Here is a 22,328-nt window from a genome sequence, read left to right as displayed (position 1 = left end):
CAATGACTTTACATTGTGTTTTCTTGTGTGTTCTTTCTTCTGAAGCCCATATGTAGGACAGTGAGGTTTGTTGTGTCAAAGATCTGTGGTGAACAAAATGTCATGGGAACAAAAAAGAAAAATTCCACTTGACATCCCTCCATCATTGTTCTGCCATGAAACACAGAAACCACAAAGGTTACTCCGTTTGCCTGCATCCTTGAGGAATTCAAAGAAAAGCAACACACACTTTTCATCCTGAAGCGGTCTGAGGTCGGCCTTCCTGTTTGACAAAACAACACGATGCTTCCTGTCACACAGGTCAGCCCCTCCCCCGCCCCTCCGTTCCTTTGGGTCACTCGCACAAATACAACGCCAACCATGCTGAAAGGAGATTATGACAAAAGTGAAGACAAGTGGAGCCACAAAGCACAATGATTCACTCTCGTTAAAAAGTTATTACCCAGGAGCAGACAAACCCCAGATGTCACAGTTTCTTTTTTTTGGTGTGATTTCCATGTCTGATTACAGGCAGAGCTCAACAAAAAGCTGATAACTATGACTGGAGAAAAAAAACCCCAAAGAAACCATCTGCTTTGCTGATCACGCTGAGGAAATCAGGTCCACATATTAAATCCCATAGAGGTTTCAGTGCCATGGAGTCGCTTACATGCACCTTGTGGGGTCGGATGCTTTTTTAGCAGATTTTTGGTTGAACAATTTTCTAAATCTCTTTGACAATTTATATACACTCACACAAGAAAATACGTACTTTTGTCTAACGTTTCATTTAAAAAAATCTGACTGTTCAAATAAAACAGTCGAGAATAATTGGGTAAGTTTGAAATACGTGATCAGAAACCGACTTCATTAAGGATATTATTATTTGCATATGAATTGTAAATTACCCCGCTAACCCGTCTTTATGTATTTAAATGAAATGCTTAATAGATGGAAGTAACTCGTCTATTGTATTTGCAACAAAAGATATGAGTCAACAAAATATGATAACCCCATGTATGAGATACATGTGAATATTTATTTATTTTTTCTAATTTGACAGGGTGTATTTTCTAATTTGAAGAGTACACTATTGATTGACCTGCTCTACTGCGACAAAACTGAGACAAGTGAAGTTTTGAACTTTTGCATCTGGGGTTACAAAAGTTCAACCTCCGATGAGTGTAGAGGAGGAAAATGCGCTCATCTTGTGTGGTACCTGGACAGCGGCCCGTCCGTCACCAGGGCAAGACTCTATCCAACAGCGGAAGAGAGACATATTATTTATATATTCTGTTTCTCACAGTTGAGATATTGCTATGATAAATACCTCTCCGTATTTTTAGGTGGGAAAACTTAAAAACTCGATGCGGTGTGTTAAATTCTTATTCCACCGCTGTATCCGCTTCTGCCTGTCTCGGGTCATTGAAAGGGGCAGCTGTTGCGGTGGGGTTTGTTTACCAGTAGCCGCTGTCTCTTTGCGTGACGTCTAAACAGGACGCAGGTCACGGCACCTGACGGCGCCGCCCGCACACAGAGCCGCACAGGACCTGAAATCGTCTGCGGTCTAATAAGCGGACAGATAAATCCAGCGGAAGAGACAGATTTCACATTCATGCGGTAGCTGGATCTTTTTAATTGCTGCTGACACGTTGCTGTTCGTATAGGTGTGGCGTTCATTCTGCCGCACTCAAACAGCGATGCTGCTGAAAGCCGGATGTGGTCCCTGGCGATAATGCTCCGTTTGAAACGTACACGTTTCTCGCTCAGAGGAAACAATTGGTCTGTCCTCTGTAGCGCCATCTTACAGATATTTTCGATGACAAATAAGTAAGTGACAAATCCCCGTGGTGGCCCCGCCTGCTCTTGCCAAAAATGATTCAGCTAGTGCCGATATTTTTTCTTTCCAAAAGATATTGTGCTTCTGTTTATTATGCAGGCGGGTTCCTGCAGAGGGCAACTGTCTTGAAGAATATCAAAACATTACATTTTAACAGATTTTTAACGTTTGGTTGGCAGAATGAGTAATGCAGACTCAAGCATTAATAAATAAGACAAAGTGGGGGCTTTAAAAGCAGCACTGCTGAGATTTATCCCCACCTTTCTGTTTGAGATGAGTAAAATCGAACATTTTAGAAAAACAAAACTTCTAATTTTAAACAATTTAAAGGAGAAACAAAGAGCTACGACAAATGCTAAATCTTTTGAAGAAAGATTGATTACTTCCTGTCTCCCTGGGGAATAAATAAGACGTGACACCGAGGCCCATTTCTCCAAGTCACTGTTCAACAAAATAAGAGAACATGCCATTCAAACTAGGCAGATGCATGTTTATCTTCATGAGTCAGAACATTGCTTTGGAAAATAGCTGGTCACTGAAACTGTCACAATAGCGATGAATTTCAAAACAGCCGCAGCCGTGACAGATAAAGCTGTAAAGAGAGACAGAAATCCCAGAAGCTCATTGTTGGAGAACAGCAGCAGTTTTATTTATTTTTTATCATAACACAATGACGTTAAATTAAAGAAGGAAACCATTCTAAGACCTTTTACACACTTTCCCAAAGGGCACTGTCCCTTAATTTTAATTGTTCTTTTCACTGACATTAACCCTATTAAAGATGTGTAAAAATTCTTTTTTTTATTATTGTAATAGCACAAATCTCACATTCAAAGATCTGAAAAAAAAAATCCAAACTTTGATCAAATCCATTATTATTTAGTTGGAAAATACATTTTCAGATCCTGCACCAGATATGAGCTAGTAGTGGCTTTTCCACATTTTCACATATGTAACTTAAAGGTTGGAGTTTTTCAAAGGTTTTCAATGTTAGAGTTTTTTACTCCACTAAATATTGACCAGACTTTATTCTAATGGATTTTCCACTTACCAAGAAATTGGCCTGTACCTGTTTCACCTGTATGTTTTCATCTCAGCATGGATTCTCCCAACAAGTCATATCCATCTCTCATAGTCTTCTATCCATCAAAGTGTTTCTGATCTGACTTTCAAACTTCAGCTTTCCCTCATTTATTCTGGTCTTTATTTCCATTAAGATTGTTTTTTTTTCTTTCCCCAGCAGACTGTGGTGCACAATTTCATCACCCCAGTGTTAATTCAGCAGTTTCTTCCTATACTTCAGCGTATAAAATGAAGCGAATTAGGGCTGTTTTCTGGGCCAGTTATGTTCAAAGATAGACAATTGCATCATGCACTGTGAGTATCACCGAGAATTTGAAGTCATTCAATGAAACACGCAATTACTGAGCTGGACAAGTTGAACCTCTTTTTTTGTGTGTGTGTGCATCCACTTATTTCTCCATCCTCACCCCTGCACATTATCTTATCTGCCTTACATGGCTAGAATAGAGTGTACATTTTTTTCAACTTTTGTTACCCTGCAGGCTCCTTTCAGTTGCACTGGTTGGAGTTCCTGCTTGTGACGTCTGAAAACATTCAGCTGTGAAATTAAGTGGCTCCCTGCTATTTACCAGATGACATTCAGTCTTGCCAGAGCGGCATTTGAAGTAACAGTGATACTAAATCCTGTCCACACAGCCCATCATATCAGGTACTTATAATCATGTTTTGGGTCTCATGACAGATGAAACAACATTTGAACATTGGCATCACACTAACTTTTGTAAACTTTCAGTAAACATATACATTATTCTCTTTCCTGTAATAAAATCAAACAATAAGAAATGTAGTGGTATGTTGCTACCACATGCAGTTATATCACTTCAGAGATGCATGCCAAACACAGTGAGGAAAACAACAAATAATCGCCAGGGTCATTCATAAACAATCCATTTCAGTTGTGCAGGAAAAGCGTGAATTAAATATCTCACATTGTCTCATTGTTTCAAGCAGGTTAATGCATAGCCAACACAACTTCAAAGAAGCAAACTTTATCTGGAAGGATAAAACAAACAATCATGGATAAAAATTATGACTTGGAGTTATTGTAATAAAATGTTATAAAAAATAATTGGGAACTTTCCTAAACCGATCCGATCGATACTGTAACTGGACTGGAGTGAACATGTAGAACGGAAAAGGAGAAATATTTTGAAATGGCTACTGTAGCATCTCAGTTACTTCCAGATGTTGCCTTTGAGTTAGTCTTTCCAGTTCCTACTGTTAAGCTGGTTTTTGGTGGACTTACTGGAATCTCTTTCCAATAAAATAGCATGATAGTCATGGAGTCTTGTCCTGTATAGTCAAGTTAAGTTGTTGTGAGGTTTTTAAATTTGTTTTGCTTACCGCACTAGTAGTTTACATTTTTGTGAATATTCTTCGTTCTTTCATGTGTTTGGGTTTGGATCCTTACGTTGGTACCAGACTTTAGCTTCCCATTTCGTAAAGTCCTTCTGTCTCCTATTCTGGCGCGTCTGTGTTCATTTCTACGTTAGTCATTTTCCCTCACCGCCTCAGTTCAGGTTCCCACCCGGCCGGACTGCACTCTGGTTATTAGTCTCGTCTTGTACCAGTAATCACCTCCCCGCTGTTAAAAGCCTCTCGCTTTCATTACCTCCTTGTTAGATCCCTCTTTTATTGAATCTGCTATGCTTGTGGAGGCTGTCACCGTTGTCTCTGCTCTCTCCAGTCAGATGCCTCTCAGACGTTTATTCCTCCAATTTGCACATTTTCTTTTAAATAAACCTTCACCTCAGCATCCGACTGCCGTCCTCCTCTCTGCACTCGGGTGCAAATCCTTCACAAATCGTCACTGTGTGCTGCTGCATTATGTTCCTTTCGTGTGAAATCAGGGGCTTAATGAAACTCCTACAAAAATAGTCTTTCAGCACAAACCCGTCTGCACCAAATATTACACCTAACATAATGCAGAGGGCGAGTGACTTTCTTCTGGCAACTGCTACATCAAGACTTTTAGAAATTGTGGAGAACTCATTACTTTAGACCTTCATACTTTTTTAGATTATGTTAGATTATTATCCAGAGAAATTGCTATTAGCTTATCCAGATAAACTTCTTCCAGCCTATCAGCCTCGAGCAGAAATTAAAACAAACTTAGCATTATCACTGTAGATCAACATTTAGCGTTAAACTTTTAATATCGGAGAAAAACCCAGAGAAACTCCTGTTAGTTAAACAAAAAAAAACAGAACAAACTTAGACAGCATAGAATCAGACATGGAGAACCGACATCTAGTTTTATCAGAACAAGAGAAACCCCTGCTAGTTTATAAATGACAGACTGCTCATTCTTATTAAATGTGGGGAACCAATACTTTACTTTTCTTTTAGTTTATCCTGAGAAACTCCTATTAGTTTATTAATTGTGGAGTGCTTTTTGTTTTCCTTTTGCTTTTCTTTTCTTTTATTTTGCTTGTACTTCTTTTCTAATTAATGTAAAGCACTTTGAATTGCCTTGTAGCTGCAAATGTGCTATAAAGATAAAATTACCTTCCCTTACCTGGGGAGAAGTTTTGAAGTCTACAACTACTCAGTTAAATTGGAAACCCCTGCACATTTTTTGTCAAATCAACAGCTGACCCCACTGCTGAGATTCTTATACTAGCTGTTCCTCAAATGACATGATCCCGAAAGTAAGCCTAAATCGGAGCAACATTGCGTACAATAGCTTAGAAAAAACACACCATTCCTAAACTCTTCAATAATAATAAAAAAAAAAACCTAATTGCATCTGCTTGTCCGACGGTTTTCATCAGGGTCCGATAAAAGAACAATTGGTCATAAGCTGCAGGAGGATGAAAGACCTGGTGAAAATTAGATGTGGCAGAAACGTAGCTTAGATGAATACGCTTCTTTCATCTCTGCTGCAACAGAGATTGCCTGCTCAGTAGTGCAAAGCATTCCTCTGACAAATGGAAAGTGATATTACTTTGTCTCAGCGAAGAGTTTCCACAAAGCTTTCAAATCATTTTATACAGACAGCCGACATGAGGAAAAGGAAAAAGCTGCAGGCTGAAGAAAGGAAGCTCTTTTATTTATCTAATATAGTAAAGAAATAATCGACTGCAGATGATTATCAGTTAATACAAGCCTACAAGGAGGACATGTTTTAGGCTGGATCTTTATATAAGGAGTGTGTGATGAGTAGCGATGGAAGTCTTTGCTCCTCCACCAGGAAATAACCTCATGATGTTAGCACTTTGCTGAGCTGCTGGGAACATTCTTTGGAGAATAAGAACAAGAGAAGTCTATTTCTGTATCACTTTGCAGATTTTCAAAGTCTCACCTCCTGAGTCTGGAAGTACGCTTATGCCAGTGATTTTGTTTATTCGCATGAATAAAGGGGAGATGTATTGGAGACAAAACGTTGTGCAGGAGCTTGTTGCTGCTAGCTGCAGTGAGTCAGGAGACGTTTTACAGTTGTGCTCTGCTTAATTATTTTTAAATTTTATTTTCTGGATTTGGGCTAAGCTTACACTCCCAGTGAGCGCTACCTCGGATAAAAATTTCTTAGGTCGAAAAGTTAATCGCGGTTTTGAACCCCAAAATCACTAAATTCAAAACCTACTTTGTTTTGTTTTGTTTTGTTTTTGTCAACTAGGCAGCTACGTCTTTACATTTTGCTCGTAACAATCCATAAACGAGTCAGACTGGATCGTCAATGAGTTATAAGCTTGCAGGAGCTTTTACCGACACTTTGAGGTTTTCTGCGTTAAAACCAACTAATCTGTGGCTGAGCCTGATGTGTAAAAACGTATTATAGATGCTGTGAAGGTGCTCTCTCTTCCTGGATACCCAGACAGTCTCTGACAAGCTAAGCAAGAGTGTGAAAGCTGAACCCTCGGTGGTGTGAGTTGCTTCTTTGAGGATTTCCAATGTGATCACATTCTTTCCTTTACAACAGCATGTTAGATTTACACTTACTAGTCGTAAAATGTGAAAATGTAACATGACCACACAAGACCAATGTTAATATGGTCTTGTGTGTTAGTAACAGTCTAGAAAAGAAAATAATTTATCCACAAAAGCAGGGAGAGGTTTTCCTCTTTTCAACATCTGATGATGTTGTCTCTGTCCCACTCAGGGACTCTGATGAGATGTTCACAGACCCGCTTTTCTTTTTTTTGCCATCTTGGGCTATTCTTGCTTTCCAAGCCACTATTTTATTTTTGTTGGAATCCCTTTCGGCCTCTTTCATGTCTGACTCCTCTTGGACTTTAATCCCTTTCACTTTCCCGCGTCTCTAAAGGCTTCTCGGCATCGAGTGCTTTGATAGTAGTTCCTTTAGTATGTTTATTCCTTGTTGGTTTTCTTCTGCTTGACCTTACGCCGTGAGCGTTTCATTCCTCTTGGCCCCTACTCAAAGCCTGAACATCTCCCAAAGCTTTACAGTCACCTAAGACACTCGCTGATCATGTATTTTTTTTACTTTATTTCTCACAAGCTTTTTCCCTCTTTTTGTTTCCTACCTGCGATATGAGCTGCAACTAGGAAAACATCTGCCAGCTGGTGGCATCCCCCAGACACTGCTGCTGCTACGTGGCGACCTAACATGACACCGTCTTTGTGCGTGAACGTGGGTGAGTTAGCACGCGCGCTTGGGCTTCAAGTCAAGCGTGACAATGGGAGCACAGACCCATGAGAGCAAGTGCAACGTATGTAAACACTTAACGGATCCTGTTTCCCCCACCGTCTAATTAGCTGAAGCGCGATCCGTCTCTCAATCATGCCACAACACTACGTCCTTCACAGCATCGACATTGTTAAAGGAGAGTAAATGTCTGTGAGTCTGGGAAGGCAGTTAAGGAAGTGGTTGGTGGTAATTGCTGAAAAAGCCTTTGTTGTGTAGCTACAGGATTGCAGTCAGCATTCGATCAACTACGGGCATCAAATCAGATGTTTGTTTAGTTCCAGTACAGCAGGTTACAATGTGTTGTTATTAGACAGCAGCAGGTTTTACAGACACTGGATAAAACAGAGAAAGGAAGAAAAACAGCAATGGGATCAGAAAGAAGAGGAAGAATAAAAGAAGTAAAGACACAAAGAATGAAGGGAAGTGAAATACACAAAAGAAAGGAAGGAAAGAAGGACGCAGAGAACACGGACAGGCGGAAGGATGAAGGGAAGAGGAACTGAGGGACAGGTAGAAGGAAGGATATTCAGACTAAAAATAAGACAAGAGGAAGAGAAAGAAGGAAACATAAGGAGGAAAGGAAAGAAGCGATGAAGAAAGCACCTTTTCTCACACTGTAACAACTACATTACACTGGGTTACAGAAGAATATTTTTTGGAAGTTGTTTTTTTTTTTTACTGAATTAAGACTGTTCTGCACGGCTGAATCCAAAAATGACATCCGTTTGGTTGAGCAAAGCCAGTGTGATTTTTAGATCCAGCTCATCAAAATGACCCTAAAACAGCTGAAAAAACCCCAGACAATTTTGTTTTTTGGCTGTTGACCAGCTTTATTCTTGAATTCTGGCGACGATGTATTGCAGCAGGTAATAGTAAAAATGGTTATAGTTTTATAATCTTGTCCATGAATAAAAGACATGCTGAATGTGACCTCTGACCTGTGCCAGAGTGCCACATACGAGGGCCAGTAAAACAACAACAACAACAACAACAAAACAAAGAGCCACAAACGCGGCACTAAAACCACAGAGGTTTACAGCCGCTGCACTAACAGACTGACTCACTGGGACGTCAGGCCACATTGTCCCTGTTGTTCCTCGGCTCCCTGCGGTTTGAGTTTTCAGCAACCTGCCACGGCTGTCAGCCTTCCTCCTCTTTTTCCCCACGAGGGAAAAGGTTCAGCAGGTTATTGTTGAGGTGGATTCACGTTTCACTCTACGGATGCAGCTAAATTTGAAAAAAAAAAAAAAACTTTTTTTTTTTTTGCTTTATTTATTGCTGATGCTGGGTTTTTTCCTCTGGTGTATTCTGTCATGCATTGTTTGCTGCAGCCTTCTAAGCCAAACATGTCTGTGTGCATCCATTTACGAGCAGATGCCTTTGATGAATTCATCGACTCAGCAACTCCAGACCTCGTTTGGTTCATCAGCACAAATAAACTTCAGATATGTACAGCAATTGACGGCGTGCTGGCGAAAGCGGGTACAAAATCCGTCATGCGTTATTTTCACCTTTGTTTTTCATTACGTTAAGCGGACAGTACGTCGATCAAAGTTTTGGCAGTCGTTTTTCAACGTGTGCCTTTTTCTCTTGCTAGCTGAAAGTGGGCCACAGGTTTAAGGAGAGCAAGAGGAGCCAGAGCACCAAGTCTGCGGTCATCATTTCCTCTCCGCGTCCTGCAGCCTTACAGGATTACTGGTAGCAGGCTGCGCTGGACGGTCCACTCGAATTACACTGGCAGAAGCATATTATTTCCCAAAGTCTGCCACAACGATCGGGTGGCATTTAAGTTGACCGAAAAGATCGAGTGAGTAAGGCTGACCCACATGGCTGCTGGGGAGCGATAAGGTTATGCGGCAGGTTATGCTGTCTGAGACAATGAAGTAGAGGGAGGTAGTCCTCCTCCTGTGGCTGAATGTATGGATCAGTTTTCAAAGTTTAGAACAGACACAGGATCAGGACGTCTGCAAACAGATGTACAACTTGTAGGCGTACCCCGGGTTAAGGAAGAAAATACGCTTTTGTGTAACGTTTAAACAGTTTTATATTGTTTTTATGTGGAAGATTCACAAGTTTGTTTGTTTTTTTATCCTCCTTATGTAGGCGGTTAAAAAAAAATCTCTTTGAATTGAGAGATGTGCAAACTGAGTTTGTTAAAACTCTGTTTGTATTCTGTAGAGCGACACAAACTGGAAGTAATCGAGAGGACAATCAGTCATAAAACACCAGGTGGAAGTAAGACCTGCAAATTTTTTCCCGGGAGAAATAATCGCACCATGCACATCAATCAGGCGCTGCCTTTTTTAAAATTTATTTATAATTAATCTTTGTCATTTTTTACCTAACAAAAGCTAAAGAAAAACTAAAAACCTAGCTGCAGCAAAAAAAGTGTAGTGTTTTAAACAATACAATATTTTAAAAAGTGTAAGAGTAAAATGTTACATGGTAAGTAAACACCAGATATATGTGTCTTCTTTTACACATATATCAGCCTGACTTGTGTGAGAGTGGCTGCATTTAATTTAGAGTTTAAGGTAATTAATTCATACAAGAGTTGAACAACATGCTTAAGTAGTGAACTTACACAAAATTGAGACGGCAAAGAACAAAGTACTAAACATAATAACCTGTTAGACCAATAGTAATAGTTCAGATTCTCACGGTCCACATTAAATCTAATAGTTATTATTATGCAATTTTACTGCTTTTAAAAGTTTGAATTGGAGTTTTTTTTGTAGTAATTAAAAGCACATATTATTGTTTACACTATGATTAGAAAGATGAAAAATTAACAAATAGCAAATGACAATGATTGCACTTTTTTTTTAATAACAGTTTCAGTTTTACATTTTCCTCATTTGTCAGAATATCTGATTTTCCCCCTCACCATTTTTATCTAAAGTTAAAACAAATGTACACTCAGATATAAGAATCTCTTCCTTGTACTTAACAGGTTTTGTTTAAGACATTTCCCCAGCGCCCCGTGTCGTCATAGAGCGGCTGCATGGAGCGACCACAGGCCTGCTGGGTGGGCCGACTGGACTCGTTAGCTTTGACTGGACGCCATCTAAGACACTGAAAACTCAGAACAAACTCAGGCTAACAGAGCCCACGAGCTAAGCAGGGATTTTCATCTGAAACAAGGACGACTTCAAATTCAAATCCCCGTTGTTCCACTGCACTGAGGCACGAAGGCGAAAGGCAGCAAATTCTGTCACTAAATCTCACATTGAAGCCCACAGAGAGAAGCCTCTGTTGTCTCAAACTTCTCTCTGAAAACCAAACAGGAGACAAATCTGTCGTTCTGTCTTCTTTTACTCAACATCTGCGCAGCCAAGAGGCAAAAAAGTCTTACATTTGGGAAGCAGAGGATTTCATTGTCCCAGCTTTATGGCCCTGGACAGCTTTTCATGAAAACTTTTGTTGATGATCTCATGTCGTGTCGTTAAATAAAAAACAAACAAGAAAGAAAGACCACGCTCAGCAAACCACATGGAGCAGCAATTTACTTGTTTGCTTTTGTTCCTCAGTGAGTGAGCCAAATGACAGAATACATATAAGGCTTTTAACGTTGTGTCCAACTAGGACAGGTGAACCATGAGCACCAAAAGACATTTTTGTGGCCCGAAATAATTTGAAGAAATTATGAACTGACTTTGAACTTTTGAATAAATTGCAGCCAGAGGCTTTGCCATCACTGTTATTAGCTTTGGAGTCTTTGGTATAAATGTCTGGGTTCGGTTTAATATTAATACTGAACTTTTGGTTGCTTGTCTTGTGCTCTTTTTTTTTTTTTTTTTTTTTTACATATATTTTGCATTGAGTCATACAAAATTATGTTTAAAATATTACCCATTAGCAAATGAATCATAGAGTTACATTATTTGTTTGGTACACAATGGGCGGGATTTTACTTGTCTGGAGCAAAAGCATGGGGTGAGGTTTAAGTGGTAAAAAAGAAAAAAAAGAAAAAAGAAAGTTTAAAGAAAAACAGTTCAACTGCATAGCGTCATCCAGTTGAGTGATGAAAAGTCGAACTGGGAGAGGAGAAGTGCACAAACATTTGACTGATGGATGCCGAGTGCTTTGGATGTCTCTCTGCAGCAGTGGATGGCTTGAAAACAAACAAAAAAAAAGAAATGAAAAAGTGAAAATCAGTAACTGACAGTCCAGAGACGTTTGTGCTCCCCGGCACGCTGCACAAAGTGTTGCGCTGCGAATCACAGAAGGCTCTCCTCCTCTTCCAATCCGCTAAATATTTCCCTGAATCCAAAAGAGGGGCTGTAAAGCGTGCGCTTGTGCTCACCTTGACATTCACTGGAATCTCCTCCGGTTGGTAAGAGAACATTAACTTTCCCATAATCCTGGAAAACGGCCAATCATTAAAATGACGGGTGGAAGTAATCCATCTCTTCTCTGAGTGATTTATTGTGCAAAATGTGCATTTGCCATGAAATAGCTTGGTTTGCTAAGGTGTGGCTGCATGGGATGAGAAAGTATGAAGTGAGAATTAAATTTTAATTGGCTACACTGGTCGCCCTTCACAGTCATTCCAGAGGATCGTGTGGTGACAATTTGCATTGCAGATCTGGGTGTCTGGTGTTTTTCCTTAACTATCGAGGTCAGGCTCATGTTTGCTGAGCGGATCTGCGCACCTGGGTGCAAGAAGATAGAAAAAGGGGACACTTTTAATTCACTGTGTGCATGCAGGCACTTAGATCAGCGGGGCATGCAAAGACAAATAGTTGGAGGTGGTGGGGAACACAAGCAAAATGCACATGGAGTGATGCAGTTCCTCTTCAGGTGACTGAGGATGTCAGTGTAGGATGTGCTCAGGCTGCCAGGAAGAACTCTGCATCCTATTTGGAGAGAAAGGTAAATGACAGCGAGGCTAATGGTGGATAAGACCCTCATTAAAAAAAAAAAAAAAGAATGAATGCACGTTAAAGAGTTCAGATCTAAAAACACTGGCGTCGTTAATAATAATGTGTGAAAAGGGGAACATGCTCAAATGAGTCACTCTTTAATTCTTTTTTTTTTTTACTTTCAGTGAGCAAACAAACATTATGTGACATACACAAACTCAACATTATCTACCAGTAACTGGACCTGGTGGCTCTGGGCTGTTTTGGAGATGATTCTGCTTGCATTGTTCAGGTCTTAAGCTGCAGTGCGTCCGGATTCGTGTGGAAATGGGCAAAATTTTTCGCGAGGTGATGGATTTTATCACCCATCAAGAAAACACCCGTCTGACGTGAGTGGTTCTGTTTATAGTGGCTGAGCTGGAGCGATCAGAAGGAGAAACGATGCGCTGCTCACAACTTTCAGAGAATCTTCTGGAAAAATCTTAGAGCAAAAATGTTGGACAGATCATAATTGATCAAAAGTCAAGATTTAAGAAGATTGACCACTATCCAAAAACTATCACATAAGGTTGAATTCTGTATATTTGAGAGAAGTGTCTGTGTTTATTACATGATGTGAAGCATCTTTATGTTCAGATAACGCCAGCGCTCGACTTATGGTTTCATCAATTATTTATAAAGTTTATCAGGCAGATATTCCTAAATAATAACTGAGACTGAAACATTTGGCTATTTATTCTTGATGGTCTCGATCAGGTGGTGCCCCCACTTAGTGATTTGGATTTAAATGATTAGATTTAGTTTTAATTGCCCTTAGCAACTAGCCAAAACTAGACTTCTGTTGCACAACACGAGGAATACCTTATGTTTTGTTTTCGGTGAAGAAAATTATGCCAAAGAGTTACGCTTTTATAACTGATGCAATTTTCACCGAATAATGAGGCAAACTGCAGCAAATGGCTTGGTTTTCTGTTTTTTTAAAATCATTTTAAATCAATCCAAAAGTTAGTTTTAGACATATATCAACCCCACGCCCAAAGGCAGATCTCAGGAGCGCTCTAAAATACGACTCAGAAATCATTATTTGCAGCAGGACTAAATGTGAAATACATGAAGCTTCACTTTTAGCCTAAAGAAGCTCCAGGCTGACTAACAAAGAGGTGAAATCAGCCACACACTGTCACGTAACTTCATGCAAGTTTTTAGAAAGATGTGCTACTCCTACATCTCTCAGTAACTTTTCCTTTGATTAAGAATGTGTTGACCTATAACTCAGTCAGATTTGGGTTGTTGTTCATTTTTTAAGAGCGCTGAGGACAGCTCTCTGTAAACGTTTTTTTCAGACCAACGTTTTTAAGTCTTCTATGTGGATTTTATTTATTTATATTTTTTGGGACAGACAGGTGGCATTTAGTTGCAACCCAGAAAACCGTGCCCTAAATCCCCGGCTTACCGTCCCTCTGAAACTCAAACACACACGTTAACACACAAGCAGGCCTCTGCGACAGACGCATTTCAGATCCCCGGATCAAAAAACGGTTCCATCTGAGGCCTCCGGAGAAAGTTTGCACATGTAACAACCTCTTGATGATTGCTTCCTCTTAAAAGAAGGCACCCTCTAATTTCTTTTTACACTTCAGTAGCACATAGCTCGAAAGCCGAGGGAATCGTGCGCTCTGAACATTTTGTCTGAGTGTACTGCATCAATGTGACAGCTTCTCGGGATGCTGGGGGCGAGTGTGTGTCCTCTTTCCTTCCACTGTAAGCTCTCGGCCACGCATGGAGAAACATCTCTTCATAATGGGCCGTTTTCTGTTTGTTCTGAGGAATTGGCTTGATGCTCTGTCAAACTAAGTCTCATATTACAAGCGGTGTAGGCATCTAATAAATCCCACAGAGATCCCGGGACCTCCTTCCTTCCCCATGTGTTTTTTAAGGTTTAGGATCAGATTGTTCTGTTATGAATTTGCTCAAGCTTTTAATGTTGTATTTGAATCCAGGGATTTAATATGATGTGTGTATTTTGATAATCATTGGTGGTCAGTGTTTGCTTATATGGCCCTTTGTTTGCACATGAAATGACTTGTGAAGGTAATGGTGTCCACCCCCAACAAGATGGCGCCCTCGGCAGATGCCCAAATTGCCACCACTCTTCATGAATGAGTTTCTGCAAACTTCTCACTCAGCGTCGCTCTCAGCAGCCAACTGAATCACTCTGTAGTATTTTAGACTAAGAGGAGTTATCTGGAAGAACTCTCAGAAGCCTTTAGTTTAGCGGTTCTCAACGTGGGCGGTACCGCCCCCCAGAGGGCGTTCAGAGGATTGCAGGGGGCGCTGGCGGACATTTTTACAAAAGGGGGGCGCTGGGATGCCTTTGGGGGGCGTTTGGTCAAAGGTAAACTTTACACCTTAAATGCTCAACAATACCAGTTTAGACTTTGAGCAACTTGATAAAACTGTATTATGTAACATTAAATCATGCTTGGCTGCAACTGTATCGATGGCAGCTCTTCTTCTTCTATTCAGTGTTTGTTAGCTTCTGTTAGCTTCTTGGCGCAGCTCCGTTCTCCTGCTACTGGTAGATAAAATCACGATACCCCCACTGTGAATCCCTCTGAAAAATGAAGCCATTTAAATCAAGAAATAAAGAAATCCCTCCATGGGTGATACCCAGTAGTGGGAAGTAACGAAGTACATGTACTTTGTTACTGTACTTAAGTACAATTTTCGTGTATCTGTACTTAAGTAGATTTAATAATGGGTACTTTATACTTTTACTCCACTACATTTTACAGTAAGTATCTGTCCTTTTTACTTTACTACATTTCTACAAAAGTGTCGCGTTACTCGTTACATCCAAGTCGCATTGAGCTTTTTTTCCGTTAAAATGTGAAGTTCAGTGTCTTAAGGTGGCGCCGTAAAATCCTAGCAATAACGTGATTTACGTGTCTGTTGTCACCCATCGCCTCCAACTTTGCTCGCACGTGAAGCTCCCGACATGTGCAGTGGTTTCCTCTGAGCGGGAGAAGATGTCTGTCTAATCGTCAGTTATATAATGGCGCTGCATAAATCATAAGATATGGCGACATGTAAAATCAGCAGCGCTTCGCTTTCACAGACGGTGGGGACTTCGTCCAACTTTTAGCGTCACTTGCATAGGCGTAGGAAGCGGGGGACATGTCCCCCCCCACCCGCCACCCAATATTGAAGAGAGTCACATTCGTCCCCCCAATAATTTCACCTCAGTTGCGAAGAATTTTAAAATCTTCCACTCGCATGCTTTTACAGCGCATTAGCAGAGCGCTTAAATAAGCTAAATTATTTTATTATGAGAGGAGCAGATCAGGCATAGGAGAGCCAGGTGGAGTTTCAGAGTGTGAAGATATAAAAATTATATTAATTATATTAATTATATAAAAATTAGATTAATTACATGAGACAATAAGAAAAGTGCTTGAGGAGAGGTTTAAAAATAAATTTGTGAAAATTTTTGCTACAAAGTAAATAGAGTTGAGATGTATAATAATGTATACATCTGAAAATGAAGTTGTTTAAATTATCATTCTGTATGATAAAAACATACTTTTTATATTTAGTTCACATTCTGATCCTGTAAATTACTGTAGTGTCTGTTGTAAATCCATGAATCCATGCAGGAACACCAGGTTGCAGAGAGTCAGAGGGAGGCAGAGACAGAAACACATATCTGTAGATATTTTTAATTAAATGTTTGCGTCTAAAAATGACAGGAGAATAAAAACATTTAGGCTTTTTGCCTCAGTGTTTTTTATGGCTCATGTTTGCTAAGTTACTGAATGCAGGGCTGGAAAGTGAGTCTGAGTTAACAGTGAGGAGCTAAGGTGTCAGACGTGAAAAGCATCATTTTTATTTATTTTGTAGATCAAACTGTTGCACTGATGTAGAGAGTTGTTCAAGAAGAACAAAACTTGTTTTTTAGATTTTATTTTTGTTGGTCAAACTGCTGTATTGAGTTTAAAACTGCTGAGTCCTATTTTATTATTTGTTTTTTACTTTGGTTTTAGAAAGAAGTACAACCAGTTCAACTGCAAGTCAATTTATATCAGTGCATTTTGACCAATAATCAAATGTCTTTTGACCATTAAGATATATCAGAATCTGGTAGTCTGTGCTACCAGAGTATGTAGCTTGCTAGTTGTGAGGCAAATGCTAAAGTGAGTGTTCATCCTGGAATCCTGATTATTGGATTGTAAATAGTAACGTGTTAGAATACTTGTTACTGAAACAAGGGTCAGATTAGAGTAACGCATTACTGAAGTGATATGGCATAATTGTTTGACATTACTGCTCAAAATATTTACTGATCTGTCAGGTTTCCGATATGCGTCGCCCCCAATGACAGACTCGTTCCTACGCACTTGCCTAGAACAATGTAAAAGGCAATACCTATTCTTACTTAAATTAGGTTTGTATGCTTTACTCAAGTCTCACTAAATTGTTTATTCAACTCAAGTAATGTGAGCAATGTACATGTTTGGCCTGAGAAAAGTACAAGACTACATTATTTTGAGTAAACTGAATTTGACTATTTTTGTCACTGGAGTGAATGCTTCAGCTCAGCAGTGCGCAGTAAAGTGCGGGAAGCTTCCACTGGAAGAAACAGAGCTTCTTTAAAGGTGAGTTATTCGTCTTCAGTATATTTTCATGTGTCATGTATGCCTTTACTACTCGCATATATGGTTACAGGTTAATTTTTCTTTGAAAAGATGACGCATAAAAGTCTTTGCAGGCTAATATGCTAATGTTAGCATTGGCTCATGGGTCCAACATTAGCTAAAACTGCCACGCTTTTTACTTGAGAGCCTTTAATGTTTTGTCCATTGTTGTGGAAAAAAACTTACCAAGCACTGTTCAGGTAAAATCACTCAATTAGGTTTATTTATGAATTATGCACAATACAGAGAGCTTGCAGGACAATCAATCATGAAGCAATTCTGGATGGAAAGCTCTGCCAGGCAGAGACAACACATGAGTCTTTTAAACACATTAAAGTTAATTTTAAATTTACTTCTCTTATGTCTAGAAGAATGAATTTCTAAACTCTTAAACATCCTCAGGAGTCAAACAACTAAGAATGATCATAATTAAGCTACCCAATTTCATGTGTTTTCTAGAAAACCCAACAAAACAAAAAAAATTACATTAGTGCAGTGAAGGTATAGATAAGTGTCCGTTCAAAACCCAACAAGAAAGCGCAGATTTTCCATCTGGAAAGTAGGTAAAGCGTAGAAACAGGAACACTGATCGCCTGCTCAGGAGGATTTGTTACCTCCTGTCATAAAAGTATAAATCTTCACTCTCTGCTTTGGTCACTCGACAGTGGACCAGCAATAGTTCTTTGAGTGGAGAGCCTTTCAGAAACATATAAACTAGTTGTTGCTCTGGACATTGTCCTCTTTGGTGTCAAAAGTTGAAGTACTTGATACTTGGTAGAGTGAAGTTTTGCTGCTCACTCTGTTGCTCTGTTGTTTCAGATTTAAAGTCGTGATCTAGATGGATGTTACAGACAGGTCGTCCTTCACAGTGGTTGATGTGGATTCATGTTATTTCTTCCTTCTCGTCCCTCTCCCCCACTCAGTCTCAGCGTTGCTGCAGCCAAATCCTCCCCCGTCTCTCTTCTCTGGCTTCCTGTCAGTCCAACTGGTTCTGGTGTTGGATCTTTGGGTTGTCCAGATCGTCCCTCAGGAAATGTCCATGTTGTCCACAGATGAAACAAGCGTCAACAGTTCAGAGTCGTCTTCTCTCACAGCTCTGAAGCATGTTTAGCTTTTCTTCCTCTACGCTGATACTGGGCAGCAGACCAGTGGAGGTTGTTAAAGCTCAGTCTCAGTTTTCAGTCCAAATGCTCAACAGGAGACTGACAGTTGTCCCCTGGAGGTGATGGAGGTCTTTTCTGTCTTCTTGATCCTCCAGATCTTCTCGATCATTTTCATCGGCTGGTTTTGTAGGAGGGACATCATCTGGTCCATGGGAGGACAGATGGGAAGAGTTGAGGTCAGAGGTCAGATGCACCGCGCGAGGCTCAGACAGAGAGAAAGAGAAAAAGCAAATAGAAATCAATTAGGGTTTGTTTTGTCATTTTTCTTGTTGTTTTCTATGCATATATATTTATGAATCTTATTTTAACCTTTTACGTGATCATATAGTTTTAGTCATTTATTATCCATCCAGTATTATGGCTCTTGTTTGTGGAACAGTTTGTTATTTCCAATAAAGGTCTTTAGGATTCCAAAAAGGTTTGGTTCCCTCAATTTAGAAAACTCAAGTCAATTTATATCAAGGAATCACCTGCCTTATTTACCTTCCCTACGACTCGTGTTTGGTCAGAATGCTAGATTTGGGGTGGAGCACTCCATGCATGGTCAGTAGTTTCCGAGTGTCTTAACATCGGTGGTCTTCATCTCCTCCTTTGGCCAGCTGATTATTCCTGCAGGGTCTCTGATTACTCTGGTGTAGGGCTGAAACGATTCCTCGAGTGATTCGAGTACCTCGATTATTAAAATTCCTCGAGGAAAATTGACCTGCCTCGAAGCTTTGTTAATTTATGTTTTATCATTTAGCGCACCGTGTTTCAGCCGGAACATTATTTGCGTTGCGCGAAGCTCTGACTTCCGCCTCCGAGTTGTTGACGGAAGCTACGTGTTAGCGGCATAACGTCCAATCTTCAAGTTCGGCCCGCGGGGATTTTACTGATTGGTGATAATTTCGGGTTTTCATCGTTTTTGTGGGACCAATAAACATCCTTAAAATGATGCCGGGAGTTTGGCAGCCTTTCTGCTCCGGAGCTGCTGGTTGAACAGCGGGAAGAAGCTGAGGAGGATTTATACAGGTGAGCGGAGAGACTGAACACAGCGGGCGGCTGAGGGTTGATGCTTACAGGGTAAGAGCAGCTTTACGGACGAACCGCACAATAAACTTATATCATCCCGGTCTGAACAAACGGGAGGCGGAACATGGCTGGTAGATGAGTTTCTGAACGGAGGAGCCGTAAATATCCCGTATTGCTCCCCCGGTCTACAAAAAAGTAACTGGTAGGGAAGCACAAATGTGGAAAAAATAGACTGATGTTGATATCCGATAGTAACACTGGTGTTATGGAAGATTTACCAATATTTTATTTCATAATTGTTTTTATCCGATTACTCGATTAATCGTAAGAAAAATCTATAGATTACTCGATTACTAAAATAATCGTTTAGAACAGCCCTACTCTGGTGAGTAGCTGTTTATCGCACGGATCTTGTATTTGCCATTAAGCTGGCTTCTCAGGACTTGCCTTATTTGTTGGAGGTACGAGGGGGTGCCCAAAAGTTTCCAGAATGACGCTGCTGCACGCGCAGTTTTTGTAGTACGCGATTCTGCCGCTAGGTATTTGTTCAACCACGCCTTCTCAATCAGTGTGCCAAGCAGCGTTGATGTGGAAGGTTTCATCTACCCGCAGTGAATTTTCTTGCAAGAGCTGTTTTGTCCAGCAGTCGTTTTTCTTCAAGGAGAAGTTCTATGAGCAGCACACGGCTGAAGCTTTGCTTCCTGCTCCGGAAAAAAAGCGGTTGATCATCAATTGACAATTCACCATTTTTAAAGCGGGTGAACATGAGTAAACTTGAGCTTGACACATAGCGTCATCCTTGTAAGCGGTCTAACATTTGAACGGTTTCCGATGCGTTTTTCCTGAGCAGGAAGCAAAGCTTCAGCCACGCAAACTTCTCCATGAAGAAAAACGACGGCTGGACAAAACAGCTCTTACAACAAAATTCACTGCGGGTGGATGAAACCTTCCACATCAACGCCGCTTGGCACACTGATTGAGAAGGCGTGGTTGAACAAATACCTAGAGCAGTGTTTCTCAACATTTTTCAAGCCAGCGCCCCCCTAGCCCTTATCCAGGTCCCTCACCGCCCCCCACCAAAGAATTTGCAGGCTACTTTGCACTGACTATATTTTATCATTAATATTACTATCACTATTGTAGATGTTTTGATTTTTATGCTTGTTTCTGTATTTATCATCAAAAATAATTTCCCAGAGAACAAAAAAAGTCATGGGAATAGAAATTATTTTCACAGGAGTCTACGAAAAATGCAATGAACATTCAAGTTAAAATTTGTAGGCCTAACAGCAGCCAATCAGAGTGGGAAAAAAAATCTTATTTTGTGCCGTTTTCTAGTTGTTAAATCTTGCACAAAATGGCCAGATAAAAGATGTACAGTAATGCCAGTTTAAACTTTGAACTATTTGCAAAACGACTGAGCTCTGCAACATTTAAACATGGATAGAACTGTAACTACATCAGTGTTTGTCAGTTTCTGGTGGTGCAGCTCTGTGCTGCCTTCAGGAGAATGGGACATCAGAGTATCATCCATAAAACTTCACCCACATGGCATTTATTGTGCAAACCAGAACTTTCAGTGGAGAAACAAAAGTTCCAGGTCCTTTTAATGCCATACAAATATGAGACAGAAACAAATCCTTAATCAAATCCTAATAAGTCCAATTGAAAGTGTCATGGAGTCTCAACCTCATGACACTGACATGAAAATTAATATTGAAGAAATAAATATATCAAAGCTAATTAAAAACATAAATAAGTGATCAGTTCTTTACCGTTATGGTCTGTAAGATATATTTATTCTCAGTACTAGATGGGGTCTCAACAAACCCATGACATTTCAACAATACCTTATCTGGAAATAGTGTCTGTTTATTCTTGCCATACAGTCCTCTGTATTAATTATTGCTCGAAAGGTCTTGCCATACCAGTTTATTCCTCTGTATTTACTTTAGTTTCTTAGTTAATTCTTGCATTTTGTTCTTCATTCATTTCCATTTAGTTTCCTTTGATTAGTATTATCCTCTCTTGGTTTATTGCTATGTCCACTTTAGTTTCTTTCCTGTTGCTAGATTTATTTTATCATTTATTGACGCTCACCGTCAATAATTTTCACTCATCACCTGCTGCGCCGTCTAATCGTCATGTGTTTCACATCATGTGTTGATTTTTTTCAATGTTCAGTGTCGGATTCTCTGTTTTTATGCCATAATTCACATCTAGTTCGTCGCTCCGTTTTATGTCCCGCTTCTCCTGTTTCAGAGTTTTGCGCAATGTGCACGTCTTTTTTTTAAGCCCCCAAGGTGCTCGGCGGTCGGGAAGCGTATCGATGGGGAAAAGCGATGCAGCACATATAGGCTATACTGCATTCTGATTATTGAAATTTAAAAGTGCTGTGTTGTTCTATCACACCAGTTTCCTACCGGACAACTTACAGCACCGGTGTTAAGGCTATAAAATGCACGCCCTCTATCGTGGTATCACCCATGAGGGATTTCTTGATTTCTTTATTTAAATGGGTTCATTTTTCAGAGGGATACACAGCGAGAGTATCGTGATTTTAGCTACCAGTAGAAGAAGAACGGAGCTGCGCCAAGAAGCTAACAGAAGCTACAAACACTGAATAGAAGAAGAGCTGCCATCAATACAGCTGCAGCCAAGCATGGTTTAATGTTACACAATACAGTTTTACCAAGTTGCTCAAAGTCTAAACTGGCATTGTTGTGCATTTAAGGTGTAAAGTTTACCTTCGACTAAACGCCCCTCAAAGGCATCCCAGCGCCCCCTTTTGAAAAAATGTCCGCCAGCGTCCCCTGCCGTCCTCTGAACGCCCCCTGGGGGGGCGGCACCGCCCACGTTGAGAACCGCTAACCTAGAGGCAGAATCGTGTACTACGAAAACTGCGCGTGCAGCAGCGTCATTCTGGAAACTTTTGGGTACCCCCTCATATTTGGCTGTGGCTCCTTTCCTTGTGACCTCATTCAGGTTGCCATTTGCTTGTGGTATTCCCAGGTACTTGTAACTGTCCTCAATGTCTGCTAT

The 22,328-nt window shown here is 40.3% G+C and overlaps 2 long non-coding RNA genes across 2 annotated transcripts; both read right to left on the bottom strand.

Annotated features, from left to right (window-relative positions):
• Positions 1 to 997: 997 nt before the first annotated feature.
• LOC103465023 (uncharacterized) lies at positions 998 to 10,233 on the bottom strand. The gene is made up of 2 exons (XR_533740.3): positions 1,310 to 10,233; positions 998 to 1,233 (listed from the first exon to the last, which is right to left on the bottom strand). It is a non-coding gene; the product is annotated as an uncharacterized LOC103465023 (long non-coding RNA).
• Positions 10,234 to 17,307: 7,074 nt separating this feature from the next.
• Positions 17,308 to 21,708, bottom strand: LOC145551742 (uncharacterized). The gene is made up of 2 exons (XR_014087635.1): positions 18,320 to 21,708; positions 17,308 to 18,245 (listed from the first exon to the last, which is right to left on the bottom strand). It is a non-coding gene; the product is annotated as an uncharacterized LOC145551742 (long non-coding RNA).
• Positions 21,709 to 22,328: the final 620 nt, after the last annotated feature.

This window comes from Poecilia reticulata, chromosome 5 (genome assembly GCF_904066995.2).
Source record: "Poecilia reticulata chromosome 5, P_reticulata-male-v2, whole genome shotgun sequence".
In the NCBI taxonomy this organism is placed as follows: Eukaryota; Metazoa; Chordata; class Actinopteri; order Cyprinodontiformes; family Poeciliidae; genus Poecilia; species Poecilia reticulata.
Note: the sequence above shows the minus strand (reverse complement) of the source record. Positions and strands in the feature narration are given on the sequence as shown.